Consider the following 15,271-nt stretch of genomic DNA (forward strand, 5'->3'; position numbering starts at 1 on the left):
TAATAAAATTAATAAATAATCGTTATTTGCTTATAACTAAAAAAAAAACACGGTTTGAAAATATAGGCCGAATTTGATTGCCGTGTGTGACATAACACGAAATACACAGTAGTTTTTAATTTTAAAACCACAGCAACACTAAAAGTATTTTTTAGCTGGCAAACATCTCTAAGATCATAGAGAAATGTCAAACATCTGTCAGCCATTTTAGTGTGGAATTCGTGAGGATGTTGTGTGCGGAAATTTTGGTCACCTACTTTAAACCAGTTATTTAACGTGATTTGACAAGGTAAGTGTTGAAATTTAATCCGTTAATGTCAAAATTATTATAAAGAATGTTAATTTCTAGGGAATCGGCTAGTTCTCTGTGCATTTAGACTGTAATTAAAAGTTTTATTCTTAGAAAAAAGTTATATTTCCACGTGTGTTTGTTCCCGCATGTTACGTGTGTTATGTTTTGTGTTACGTAACACACGAGAAGATACGTTAAGCCTATTTCACATTGAAAGATAGTTGAAACATACACATTGATGACCTCTGCGGCCTAGCGGTACGGTAACATGTCAGCCTTCGACACTAGAGAGTTCTTAGAGGACAGCTATGAGTGTAAAAGCGTTTGTTTGTTTTTTATTGTGACTGTGAAAGAACGACACTCCGAGGTACTGAACACTGAATCAATTTATAACCGACTTCAAAAAAATGAGGAGGTTCTCAATTCGACATTTTTTTTTATGTGTGTTACCTTATATGTCCGAGTTCTAAGAAAATCAGACGGTTAGTTTTTGAGTTATTTGCAATAAAGTGAATTTCTTTTATGGTTTTTACCTCATAACTTTTGACTGGGTGCTTCGATTGTGATGATTTTTTTTTAATCGAAAGCTACTGCTGTTCAGGTGGTTTCATTAAAATTTCAGCGTCCTCTGGCGAGTGGTTTTTGAGTTATCTCTAATTATCGTTTTTGAAGGCGGTTATTTTTTGTAAAAAATCAGATTATGTAACACGTAATGTAATTTTTATTTCAATATTTTTCAATGATAAACATTATGGCTAATTTGCAGTTTAGAGCTACCATCATTCCGTGTATAACACCGCAACTGAATGGCGAAACGAGTGAACCGTTTCCATGATGGTGAATGTCACGCTTGTACATAACTATATTTTACTTGCTAAGCTTAAGCCGGTGAAAGGTACAATTTACTTTTTTTTTCAGATGCCAATGACGCAAGCTGAAAGGCAGAAGTTGTACAGAGAAAGACTCAAAGAAAGGGATCCGGAAAAATTTTTAGCGCAGAAGAAATTGAACGCGGAAAGAACTAAAAAGAACAGAAAAAGAATAGCAGATTTGGACAGTTCTGAGCAGCAAATTATTAGGCAGCAATGGAGAGAAAAAAAGAGAAACAAAGAAAAACATGCATTGCAAGAGACAACTAAAGAGATAACACCATCTGTATTATCCAAACCATCCATTACAGAAATTGAACAGAAAAGTTATATATAAATTAAAAAAAGAAAATTTAGAACTCAAAGAAGAGCGAACAACATTTATGACATCTTTGAAAAATATGAAAAAGAAAATTAAAAGATATATGCAGAAGAATGAAAAAATGCTGAAATTGCTTGAAGAAAAAAATCAAACGATTAGTAAATTACAAAAAGAACTTGATACAAGGAAGACTGAAAACAGTACAAGTTTGACTCCTCAGACTAAAACTAATAACTTTATTGAAGACCAGTTGCCTAACATAACTAAAGAAGAAAAGGACACTGTGAAGAAAAAACTATTGCAACACGAAGTACTTTTAGATACATTAAAAGAGTCTTACCAACGTTCAAACAGTACAAAAGTAAAAACAATTTTGAAAAGTGTTTTATTAGGTGAAAAAGCACAAAAATATAAGTTGAAAAGGAAAATGGCTTCATTTTTAGGACTGAAAGGAAACATTCGTCATTGCACAAAGAAGAAACGGAACAATATTTTGGTAAACAATCTTAAAGTTTTTTTTGAAAGAGATGACGTAAGCAGAATGACAGCAGGAAAAAAAGAAATCAAAACAAAGAAAAATGAGAAGAGACAAAAAAGATACTTGTTAGGAACCCTAAAAAAGCTTTATTCAAAATACAGACGTGACGGTGGAAAATTGGCTTTATCTACTTTTAAGAAATATAGACCATTCCATGTAATTCCCACCACCACCAGTCCACCAACCCACAGTTGGAAGTCGAGACACTTGTGCTTGCAAAAAACATGATAATTTACTAATGAAGGCAAAAGCTCTAAAATCTAAAGGAATCATTGCAACACAAGATTTAGATGAATTATTGGCTATGGTAATGTGTGATACAAAAAGAAGGGAATGTGCCTATGGAGAATGTGAGCTATGCGAAGAAAGTGCTATTGATTCTTTAGTTAATAAAATAAATGTAGAAGACAATATTTCATGGTATGAATGGATACTCCAGTCCCATGAATACAAGGACAAGGATGTAACTAAAATTACCAAAAAAATGGTAAAGCAGAAAAAAACTGATACTTTTAAATCATTATGGGCCTCTTTTAAAGAAGAACTACATACGAGGGTACGTTTTTAAGTTCGCGGAATGAGGGACAAGGAGCGAAAATAAAATGTCAAAATTATTTTTCTTTTTCTACATATTCTCCTGCAAGACGAATGCATTTTTCAGATCTTTGTATTAACTTATTTAAACCCTCATAAAAAAATGTTTTGTCCTTGTCGGAAAAATACGAGGAAATTGCGTCCTTTACTTCTTCGTCTGTAGAAAATTTCTTTCCACGAAGCTCTTTTTTCATTTTTGGAAAGAGATAATAATCGCTGGGAGCCAGGTCTGGACTATAGGGTGGGTGATTTAAAATATCAAAGCCCACCTTATGCAGGGCAGCCAGTGCAATACGGCTCTTGTGTACGGGCGCATTGTCGTGCAACAGCAGGACACCTCTGGATAATTTTCCTCGTCTTTTTTCTTTGATGGCTTCTTTTAACCGCTCCAAGATTGTTGCGTAATATTCTCCGGTTATAGAGACACCTTTATCTTTGTAATCTATTAACAAAATTCCTTCTGCATCCCAAAAGACTGTCGCCATGAGTTTGCCGGCCGATTGTGACACCTTAAACTTTTTAGGAGGTGCTGTACCCTTTTTATGCCACTGCATGGAGTCTTGTTTAGACTCAGGTTCATAATGGTGAACCCAAGTTTCATCTCCAGTAACAATTCGATTCAGTACAATATTCTTATCTTCTCCACAGAGGTTCAAAAACGCACGGGAACATTCAACGCGCTGTTGTTTCTGAGGCGGCGTGAGCATTCTCGGCACCCACCGCGCGCTGACCTTAGTCATGCCAAGATGGTCATGCAGAATTTTAAAAATGGTTGTATCCGATACTCCAACCATTTCTGCAAGCTGTTTCTTCTTTAGCCGAGCATCTTCCAGTACTAATTTTTCGACTTCCGCTATCGTTTCCGGAATGGTCACCTCAACAGACCGTCCTGGTCGTGGGTCGTCTTCAAGTGAATCCCTGCCTTGATTAAAAAGGTTGTTCCACTTGTAAACCATCGTTTTTCCAGGGCAAGAGTCCCCGTAAACCGATGACATCTCTTCCATTATGATTTGCACAGACTTTCCTTGCTTGGTAAGGAACTTTATAACGGCGCGATGCTCGATTTTCTCCATACTTCCAATTTTCTTTCGGATTGAGTTGTTTAATTGTCGATAGTCTTAAAACTAATGATGCAATTGTGATAAAACTTTATATTTATACTATTTATGAGTCACTTAACACGTACCGCCCTTAACGAGCCCGCTATCCCCCCTCCAACCCTGCCATTCCGCGGACTTAAAAACGCACCCTCGTAACATGAAAAGGCACAGCTTCAACATCACCCACCAGTATAAAGAATATCGCCGTTGCATAGAAAGCTTAGATGAGCGCTCAGTTTTGTTGCACATCGATTTTTCTGAGAATTTCATATGCAAACTTAGTAAGGAAATTCAATCGATGCACTTTGGTTCTTCTAGGCAGCAAGTTACTCTTCATACGGGTCTTTTGTATGCTTCAAATGACAAAATACCATTTGCATCTATTTCACCTAATAATGACCATGGACCGGATGCTATCTGGGCTCATCTTCAGCCAGTTTTGGAATGGATCAGAGAGAAATTCCCAACAGCAGATTCCATACATTTTTACTCCGATGGTCCTACAACGCAATACCGACAGAAGAAAAACTTTTATTATTTTTCTAAAGTCACAAAAGAGCTCGGTTTTCCTTACTCTACATGGAATTTTTTTGAAGCATCGCATGGGAAAGGAGCTGCTGACGGAGTTGGCGGTGCTCTGAAACGCAATCTGGATTCGATGGTTGCTTACGGCAATGATATTCCTGATGCAAAAACTGCGTTTGATCTATTGCTTAACGAAACACACGTCAATAAAGCTTTTCTATATTCCCAAGACGGAATTCAGAAAACAACAGTTGAGCTGATACCAGTTCCGAATACTATGAAACTGCATCAGATAAGAAATACTGACTTGCCTCACACAATAATGTACCGCAGCCTAAGTTGCTTTTGTCCAGGGGATAGACCAGTATTTTGTCATTGGTTAGATTTAAAGCAGTGCAATTTGATAAAAAAAATTAGATTTAAGCGCAAATAAAGAAAACGAAACAGGCCAGAGGAAAGTAGAATTGTTAAAAACACCCGTAAAAATATTATCCGATATTAAATTATCTGCGGAAAACCAAAAATATTTTGACTTAACTAAATACGGCCCATTTACAGTCACAAATATTGACAAAACATTTGATGTAAGTTGTGCAACAAGACACTATGACAACGCCGAACAACCATCTACTTCAGGCACAATGACTTCACTAAAATCAAAGAAAAGAAAATTAGTAACACCGAAAAAACAATTGAAAAAGTGTAAAATTCAGCAAGACAGTAGCACAACTGATGATGAAGCATATTCTTTGAGAGAATCTGATGACGATGAGTATAATATAGTACTGGAAAAAATTAAGGGATCAAAAAAAAATTCCAATTTTTCGGTAGTTTTCAACAGGCTGTAACTTTGAGAGAAATGGTCGTACAGGAAATAAAAAAAAAGGAAATTGTAGCTCCAAGTGTCTAGTTTTTGGATTAGAACTTCAAAATTTTGTAGCCTCCGCGGTTTCTGAGTAATCGTAGAAAAACCAGCAACAAAAAAATTTTTAAAATTTTTTTAGTTTTTTTTTGGTCTACGGGCGTGGAAAAAATTTTTTTAGCTTAACCACCATAAGGATCGGATACTTTGTTCATTTAGCTTTAATTTCTTTTTTTAAACACCCTGATACGTCCACTCCTCGCTGAGATATCGATCTTCAAATGGAGAAGGATCTTTTTGTCTTTGATTATCGATATCTCAGCAACCAATGATCGTACAGAAAGTTAAAGATGGGTTTCAAGAACTTGAATAAATTCCCCTTAACGACTGTCCATTGTTTTTTCGAAAAAAACATTTTTTCTTTCTGTCACATGAATTTGAAAATGCAACAAAAAAAGGGCTTTTGGTGGTTTTTTGGAAACCACTAATGTTAAGTGTGCCTTTTACAGTTCAATATGTCCACAAAAACCCTACAAAGAATCAAATTAATCCAGCCAGCCGTTTTTTTGTTTCACTTGATCGAATTTTTGAAAAAATTAAAGGATCATGTTTTTTGCTCTGAAAAGCTCATAATTTTTAAAAATGAGAAAAAAAAATTGTTTTTCCGAGCTTTTTCCACATTTTTGTTCCAGAAAGTGCTTAAATTTTCAAAAAGAAAAGAAAAAAAAACTCCGAAAAAACAATGGACAGTCGTTAAGGGGAATTTATTCAAGTTCTTGAAACCCATCTTTAACTTTCTGTACGATCATTGGTTGCTGACATATCGATAATCAAAGACAAAAAGATCCTTTTCCATTTGAAGACCGATATCTCAGTGAGGAGTGGACGTATCAGGGTGTTTAAAAAAATAAATTAAAGCTAAATGAACAAAGTATCCGATCCTTATGGTGGTTAAGCTAAAAAAATTTTTTCCACGCCCGTAGACCAAAAAAAAAACTAAAAAAATTTTGAAAATTTTTTTGTTGCTGGTTTTTCTACGATTACTCAGAAACCGCGGAGGCTACAAAATTTTGACAATTTCCTTTTTTTTTATTTCCTGTACGACCATTTCTCTCAAAGTTACGGCCTGTTAAAAACTACCGAAAAATTTGGATTTTTTTTTTGATCCCTTAATTTTTTCCAGTAGTGTATTTTGGATGAAAACAGTAGCAATGACTCATTTTTAATAGATGAAAATTTGCAGATGGGATTAAATTTGTGCCCAACAAGAAACAAAGAGCTAAATGAGAATGAGGTAAAAGTGTTGAAATCCAAAAGAATTACTGATATAGATATAATCGACTGCATTAAGAATTCCTCTAACATAGAGAAAGAAAGTGACTATAGGGATTGGGACAGTGAAGAAACAGTAAAAGAGAAAGACGAAAATGAAGTAAGAAAAACTGATAGGGTTCTGGTTAGATATTACCAAAGAGGTACTTGGAAATATTATATAGGATTCGTCGAAGATATAACAGAAAGGAATGGAGAAATGGACTACAAAATAAGTTTTCTAAAAAAAATAACACATCCAAAGTTAACATTTGTCGCAACAAAAAAGAAGAATTGGGATATTGTGAAATCAAACTCGATCATCAAGAAGATTGAATTAAAGCGTGATATACTACAACAGTCACAATATTACTTAATGAACAGTTGTGATGAGGTTTATTTTAATTGACTTTTTCTGCCGCCTAAATGATCTCATATAATTATGATTAAGAGAAATTATGTAATACCAACAAAGACTGATTGAATTAAGAATTTTCTGAAATTAAGAATTAAGTTCTGTTTTGTTTTGTTTGAAGAGTTTTGTTTTGTTAAAAACTTTGTGCCTCTAAATTTCTATACGCGCCACTTTCAAGCGTGAGAAAATTAAATAATACTCTTTCGTACACTGTAATTAAATTATTATAAGTGTTACCAAAAATTTTTGTCCCTATATTTGGAGTTTGTTACCGGTAGAGTCCTTAAATGAATCAAGTTTTTATAACTATGTATGTATTAAGTTTCTAATAAAGATTTTTAGTATTTGTTTGTGTTTTATTAACTTGTAAATTTGATTTTAAAATCTTACGGGCAAAGCCGCGAAAATAAAATAATTTTATTATATTATCACCTATGCACTAGCCTTTACTATTTTCCAGTGTGTTATACTATTTCAAGTGTGTTATAGTGTGTTACGGTTTCCAGTGTGTTATTGAACAATTTTTCGTGGCTTTACCCATTATTCGGTTTACCATTTCATTGTTTTGCCGCGTAAACAGATTCTAACATGTCCGCTACGTGTCACAAATTGGAACATAACATATTCTCGAGCAAAGGAAATTCAATACACCATCGGTGAAATGATCGCTATTGACAATCAACCTATTTCAATTGTGGAAAACAAAGGCTTTAACCCTATACTTGACCCCGTGCATTTAAATGCACACGCCATTCAGAATTTTTTTCTGGGAAAATACATCGAATCGTTTTAATAATAACTCAAGGCCATTTCGTAAACATTCCTTTACGCAAGAAAGAGAAAGCCATATCTGTTTCCCTCACACATTGTCAGTGGCGAACAAAAAGTCGAGCCGTTGGTCAGCGCCCGCGCAACGCTCTGTAAAGCCGGGTACACATTGGTGCAATGTAACATGTAATGCAACATGCAATGCAAGAATTTGACGTCCACATTGCTGCAATGTATCATGTAGTAACAGAATTCCCATAGTGTAGACGCCTTGCGCGCACGAACCGCGTCTACTACGCGCACGAACAGATTGTTGCAACTCTTGCGCGTAGCGACCCGAAATTTGTCGGTTTTTTCCCCGAACACAAAGAGGCGCGCAGTATGCGCGGAGCGTCAGTGTGGACAGGTTGTATGGTGTGTACGGCTAGACGCGCGCGAACATGGAACAAGACGACGCTACTGCGGCGGAGGAGGCGGTTACATTTACGTGGAGTGAAGAAAAAGTGCTTCAATTAATTGAAGTGTACAGATCAAAGGAAATTTTGTGGAATCCACAACATGAGAATTTTTATAAAAAACATTTTAAAGAGGATGCATGGATGGAAATTGCTAATTTGATGGAAACAACACAAGAAAAATGTTACAGTAAAATGATTAGTATTTTATCATCCTACCGTCGTGAAAAAGCGAAGGAAAAGAAATCGAAAGGAACAGGAAAAGGTAAATAAATAATAATAATTTACTATTTATTATTTATTCATATACTTTATTCTTAGTACAATCGTAGGTTAGAAACCGCAAAAATGTTTGTGTATTGAAATGTAAATTGGCATAGCCGACTAATATTGAAATTGGCTTTTTTCTCTACAAAATGACAACTTTGACAACAACTACAATATTTTAATGGATTGAAATCACAAATTAATTATTAAATATTATTAATTATTATTAGTCAAGTTTACTTAAAAACAACTATGTTTAAAACTGACTGAATTATGTTTTTTATTTAATTTTTTTCATGATTATTATTTTATTTTTTCAGGTGCCTCGGAGACATACAAAAGTCGATGGTTTGCCTTTGATTCTTTGAAGTTCTTGGACAACCGTAACAAACCGAGAAAGAGAACGAACACGGTAAGTAAAACTGGATTGATTCTTTTACGAACATCTGTCTTGCCAATGAACCTTCCCTTCTTTCATAAAATAATCGGAGAGCTCATCTCTTAACGCATTCAAATGTGCAGGCGATCGTCGAGGAATATTTCTCATAGGTAGTAGTGATCTCATATCTTCATTATTTTGCCTACGTGTGTCTTCATTCGTAACTTCATCTTCAGTGTCATTCATATATGTATTTCTAGAGTGACGTCTCAAATAATTATGTAAAAGGACAATTGCCATAACCACTAGCTCAGCTTTATCAGGCTGTAAAAGCATTGGTTTTCTGAGAACTCTAAAGACAGACGATATGATACCAAATGCATTTTCAACAGTTCTTCTGGCTCTGCTTAGCCTGTAGTTGAATACTCTCTTTGAAGTGCCTTTTGGATGTGCCCCAGCATATGGTTTCATCAGATTTTCACTTAAAGCAAAGGCACTATCACCCACAAAGAAATATGGTATTGGAATATGTCTCCGTGGGAGTGAATCAGGTGATGGAAGGTTTATTGTACGATCTTCTATCATTTCACAGAGTTTTGTATCTTTAAAGATGCCACCATCTGAAATCCTTCCTTGGCATCCCACATCTACAAATAGAAAATTATAATCGGCGTCAACCAAAGCAAAAAGAACGATGCTAAAGAAGTTTTTATAGTTGTAGAATTCAGTTCCACTTTTGATAGGTGCCTCAAGCACAACATGTTTTCCGTCCAGTGCCCCTAAACAGTGTGGAAAATTCCACTTCTCTTCAAACTGTTTGCTTATGTTCAACCAAGTTTCTTCTGTCGTTGGAAGCTAAAACAAAAAACTTTTATTTAATTTATGGCTACGAGACAGTCATTGTACTTAGTAGCCCAACACTCGCTGGTGACAATTTTTGAGGTGCCATTATAGTGAGCATCTCTTGATTTTATTGCTAGCTATATTGAACTAGACTAAAAAACGAACTAAATATTTAGTCGTTTCGACATTTGTCCATCGGTGCCACGATACCTACCTTCCTGGAGAGTTATATCTACTATCTAGTAGTTTATATCAAGAGATGGGACCTACAGTTATAAATTATTTTTATGTTTTTCAGGAGGCGGTTCAACAACCGATTAATGAAGAAAATCTGCAGAACGAATTTGCTACTCCACGTACACGGTATGAACCTACGCGAGCTAAACAAGCAAAAAAAGATGAAAGCAGCAGTGTACTGGCCGATGTAGTGGGCATATTACAAACTACTGCCAATAAGTTGGGAAATTCAGGCGCTCCAGATTTAACTACAACTTTCGCTTCCTATATATCAGCTAAAATGAATACTTATTCCCTTCAAACCAGGAATTCGGTCGAACATGGAATTTTTGAAATTTTGATGAAGGCTGACAGAGGTTATTATGAATCATCATATCGACAGCAGGATAACTACCCCAGTTCATACCAAGAATCCTATTATGCATCACAGAAGAAAGGACAAGATTATGTGGATCTGACCGGATATGTTAATCGTCCTGGAACTTCCGGATTTAATCGTCCCTCGCCTTCCGCGCAAACTCCAGATACAAATCAAGCCGGACGCTATGGCTATACCACGGCAAGGAACGAAGAATATATGAACCAACAGCCATCGTCTGTAACGTCACTAGAATCTAACCAATCCTATGACGACTTTAATGATTTGATGTGATAATACTGTTCTTTAACTTTTTACTGTTTTATTAAGAATAAAACTTACCTTGATATAATCTTTTAATTCCTCAATTATGGCGGAGCATACTTCTGTAATAATGCCACTTATGGCTTGTTTTGATACTCTGAAGGTATACTGTAAACTTGTGTAAGAGTCACCACTAGCTAAAAAACGAAGTGTTATTGCCAGTCTGTCTTGGATTGAAATTGGAGCCCTTAACTGTGTGCGATTCCGAAAAATTCTTGGTCCGACTAATCTGAGTAGATCTTCAAATGTCGTTGGACTCATCCTTAAGAAATTTTGAAATTGTCCAGTTAATCTCATATCGGCCATTAGTTTTGCACCAGCTCTCTGACTATACAACTCTGTACGCCACCAACGTCGATGTCTTCTGCGTTTTATCACATGATTCACTATTAATAATGAAGCACTGACTATCATCAGAGCCCGCAATTGGTCGTCACGATCCATTCCTTTGCGTGTTCTTTAGCAGACTGAGCGATCCGTTCGCGCGCATCTCGGAAACAGATGTGAGTAGGTACATGCGCGGTTCGTGCGCACGTTGTGCGCGCCCCGCGTCTACACTGATGCAATGCTCGTTTCGTGTTGCATTGCATGTTGTGTTGCAGCAGTCTGTACCCGCCCTAAGTAATTAATTTTATTGCAATTAAATTTAATTATATTTATGAAATTGTTATCATTTTACGTTTTGTAAGGTTTGTACAATTGTTTTGTAATATTAATTCAGAAAATATGTTTTAAATACACTGTAAGACAAGATTTTTGTTACGTGTGCATTTAAATGCACAGCGCTTGGTTCAGGGTGAATTACTCAATATTTGTTCTGTATCTTTAAATGCACATTGCCTGCTTCGCTGTAAATAACACCATATTTGTTATGTATATATAAATGCATACTGCCAACGTCATGAATTATTGTTATTTGTGAATATTGGAGTCTTTAAATGCACATTGCCTGCCATGTATTGCATGTAGTAACATACTCGAGCTTTTGTTTCTAGACATAATTTCTTTCCATAATGCATGAGCAATTAATATTACCCCTTCCATCCAATTCCTATTCCTTAGCTTCCAATCCTTTTCTTTCAGATGACTAGAGCGCGAAAAATCCTAGCTTTGGTGCCTAAGTATGGCGCTAAATCTGATGCAGAATCCGACGAATCCTCGGAAGATGAATTCCAGATGTGTAGGCATCATCAAGACGTCTCTGAAAACATTTCCCCTGTGCGATCAGTAGCGTCTTGTGTCGAAGATGTGAACATTTCCGATAGTGATGACTGTGAGTATAGAGAAATATACTCCATTGTTTCTATCCATGAAGAGCCAAGATTAAGCCACAACACTATTAATTCTATTCCAAACTCGCCTTCCATTTTTCAACATGATCCTGATATTATACCGCCGTCACCTTCAATTTATATTCCACCGACACCATCTACAGACTCAATCTGCAGTCCCACAACTTGAACATCTTTCATACCATCAGCAACTTCAGCAGCTACTGTGCGTCTAAGGCGTTATAAAAAAACTTCGCTGATCGTAAAAAAAACAGTACTGAAACCGACTAAAATGTTTCCTAAATGGACAAAAATGAAATTTCAAGGCGTAGCAGACATAGAAGATAATAATAATATGTTTTTCGAATCACCTGATATTGAGAAATCGGTGCATGATTATTTTAAGCTATTTTTTACTGATGATATACTAGAACTAATAGTATATCAGTCCAATTTATATTCTGTACAGAAAAGAGGAACTTCAATAAATATAACCACAGACGATATGAAAGATTTTATAGCGATAAATATTTTAATGGGTGTCGTAGATATGCCGTCGTACACCGATTACTGGTCAAACGAATTTAAATACAAAAAAATTGCGGACATTATGACACTAAAGAAATTTCGGTCTATTCGACGTTACATTCATTTTAATGATAATTTAAAAGATGATGGTGACAGGTACTATAAAATAAGGCCATTAGTAGAAAGAGTTCGTCATAACTGTGCATCAAATATTCCTGAAGGGAAACGTTTCAGCATCGACGAAATGATTGTGCCTTACAAGGGTACTAGAGCTGGCAGTCGAAAACAATATGTACGGAATAAACCCAAAAAAATTGGGATTTAAATTTTTTGTTCGTGCTTCACCATCTGGCCTCGTACATGATTTTATTATTTATGGAGGAGACGATACTTTCAGACTCCATACTTTTACTGAAGAAGAAAAAGGTATGGGTCTGGGAGCCAAAGTAGTAATAGCTTTGGCCAAATCTATTAAGCAAAAACCATGCTCCATACTATACTTTGACAACTTTTTTACGTCAATTGAATTAATGCACTATTTAAGGAATGAGTACGGTATATTCTCTTTAGGTACTGTTAGGGCAAATCGACTTCGAGGAGCAGAGAAAAAATTACCAAGTGATAAGGAGTTGAAAAAAAAGGGCAGGGGATCTTTTGCACAGGTCGTGTCTAACGAACACAATATCGCTGTTGTGAAGTGGTACGACAATAAATTTGTTGTAGCTGCAAGTACTTATGTCGACGCCCACCCCGTACAGAATATAATGCGGTATAAAAAAGAAGAAAAGATAAAGGGTCCTGCCACATGTCCAAATTTAATAAAACAATACAACCGAAATATGGGTGGAGTGGATCTAGCCGACATGTTAGTCCCTTTATACCGTACGAATTTGAAAGGTCATCGTTGGTACTTGGCGTTATTTTCACAGATTCTGGACATCTGCGTCAATAATGCGTGGTTGCTGCATCGTAACGAAAACAGCCGTAAACAAAAACTGTTGCCACTCAAAAAGTTTCGAGTTACGTTATTTAGGCAATTGTGTTTTCTTGAGAGGAGTTCCTTTAATCTGCAACCTGATGTTCTTTCCAAATTTATAATAAAAGTCAAGAAACCATTTGCGGAGAGGCCTGATGACGTAACACGTTACCTGACGGGACATCTTCCTACTTTTACGACAAAAGGCCGGTGTAGGAACTGTGCCTATCACCAAACCAATTTTTTTTGTTCAAAGTGTAATGCACGTCTATGTATCGTTGAAGGAAGAAACTGCTTTATGGATTTTCATACTAAGTAGTATTTTTTTATATTGTTACATTGTATATAGATATATTTAAGTGAACTTTGATCTCATTTCGACCGACTTTTGTGATAAATATTGTTATAAAGTGTAGATTTATTTTAAAAAAATAGTATAACTATATGTGATATGTCATTACATATAACTTGACACTTTTATCTTAAGTATTTCCAAGATTTATGTAATTTTTAAATGTTTTGTTTCTTATTTAGTTTAATAATTACATGGCACTATGCATGTAAAGACACATATTTGTTTGTCATTTTTTTATTGTGAACTTGGCGGTGTGCATTTAAAGACACATGAAATATATCGAAAACTGAAATTCAGGGATTTTTTATTTTATTTTTCCTGATACCCTTATAACCCCATTAACGTAGAAAAGTAGCAAAGATATATATTTTTTAAGATAAAATCCTCTGCCAAATATAGGGTTAATAGATTATTGCATTTATTGAAGCCTAAATATAAGTTACCTGGAAGAAAGTTTATGAGTGAAGTGGTGATTCCGGCAATTTATGAGCGAGTGAGGAATTTGATCAAAGATGAAATATCCAAAGCCAAGGCTGTTTCGATTACATCTGATATGTGGACTTGTTCGAACAACATGCTAAGCTTTCGAAGCTTCACTGCACACTGGCTTAATGAGGCTTGTTCTAAAACATAGAGTTCTGCAAATGAAACATTTTACTGGGTCTCACTCAGGTAATCACATACGTTCTGTATTAGAAGAGTTAGCTTTAACTTGGGACATAGGTTCGGTTATCCATGTGATTATGAGAAATAATGGTCCTAAATGAAAGTCCATTTATAGGCAAGGGATGTTTTATATATATGTTATAGTCAAAGTCCGATACACAGTCTCTTCGCGGAAGGACTGGTTTATCCTAGGTTTGGCCAAAGCCATCAGGCAATCCCCGAAATACATTTCAATTTCGCCCTTTGCCTGAAGTATTTTTAGTCAAACCCAGGAGCTCCTAACTTTTCAGTCAAAAACGTCGAAAGTAAATTATTCTGTTTCCGTTTTGGCCTAGTCAATCCTAGAAGCGACTGCAAAACTCGGTCAAACGTTGATCTGAACATGTTTAAACAGGTTCATAATGTCTCTCGCGGTGTTCCGACCGATTGTTTTGTCATTTTATGTTCGTTCATTGAGCGTGCGGGCGTGTAATTGTGTAAAATTGAAGATGAGTGAATCAAACGGTGTTGTTGTTACTAAAAACGTGGATAAAGAAGCTTTAAAAGTAAAGTTTAAAGAGAAAATTTCTAATTTGAATAAAAATAAGTGTTCATTTCACATAATAAACAAACAGTTGTATGAGCAGATTACACGACTCTACAAAAAAATTTTCGTTCTTTGTCCTAAAGTTTATACTATTATTTTCCAGTTAGTTATGCACAAAAACGAAAAGAAAATACCTTTTTTCGGTATTAAGTTTGCTTTTGTGATAGTTATAATAATAATACTCATTTTGCAATTTTTTCATAAATTTTAATTGATTTTAATATTTTTAAAAAGACCGCGCGGTAAGAGTGGGGTATTAACGTTTACACTGTGCCGCTAGATGGCACCCGAGTGATAAACAACCATCAGGTGTTATTTACAAGCCCAGAATAACTTAAAATGTCGTCACGTCACAAAAATAATAAAGCTGAAAACTACGAAAAGTTGGTTGAGGATATGCTTACAAATTTTAAGGCCATGGGCTGCAGGA

The sequence above is a fragment of the Epargyreus clarus genome, unplaced genomic scaffold (genome assembly GCF_041222505.1).
Source record: "Epargyreus clarus isolate Ecla_fem2 unplaced genomic scaffold, WU_Ecla_fem_2.2 ptg000029l, whole genome shotgun sequence".
Classification (NCBI taxonomy): domain Eukaryota; kingdom Metazoa; phylum Arthropoda; class Insecta; order Lepidoptera; family Hesperiidae; genus Epargyreus; species Epargyreus clarus.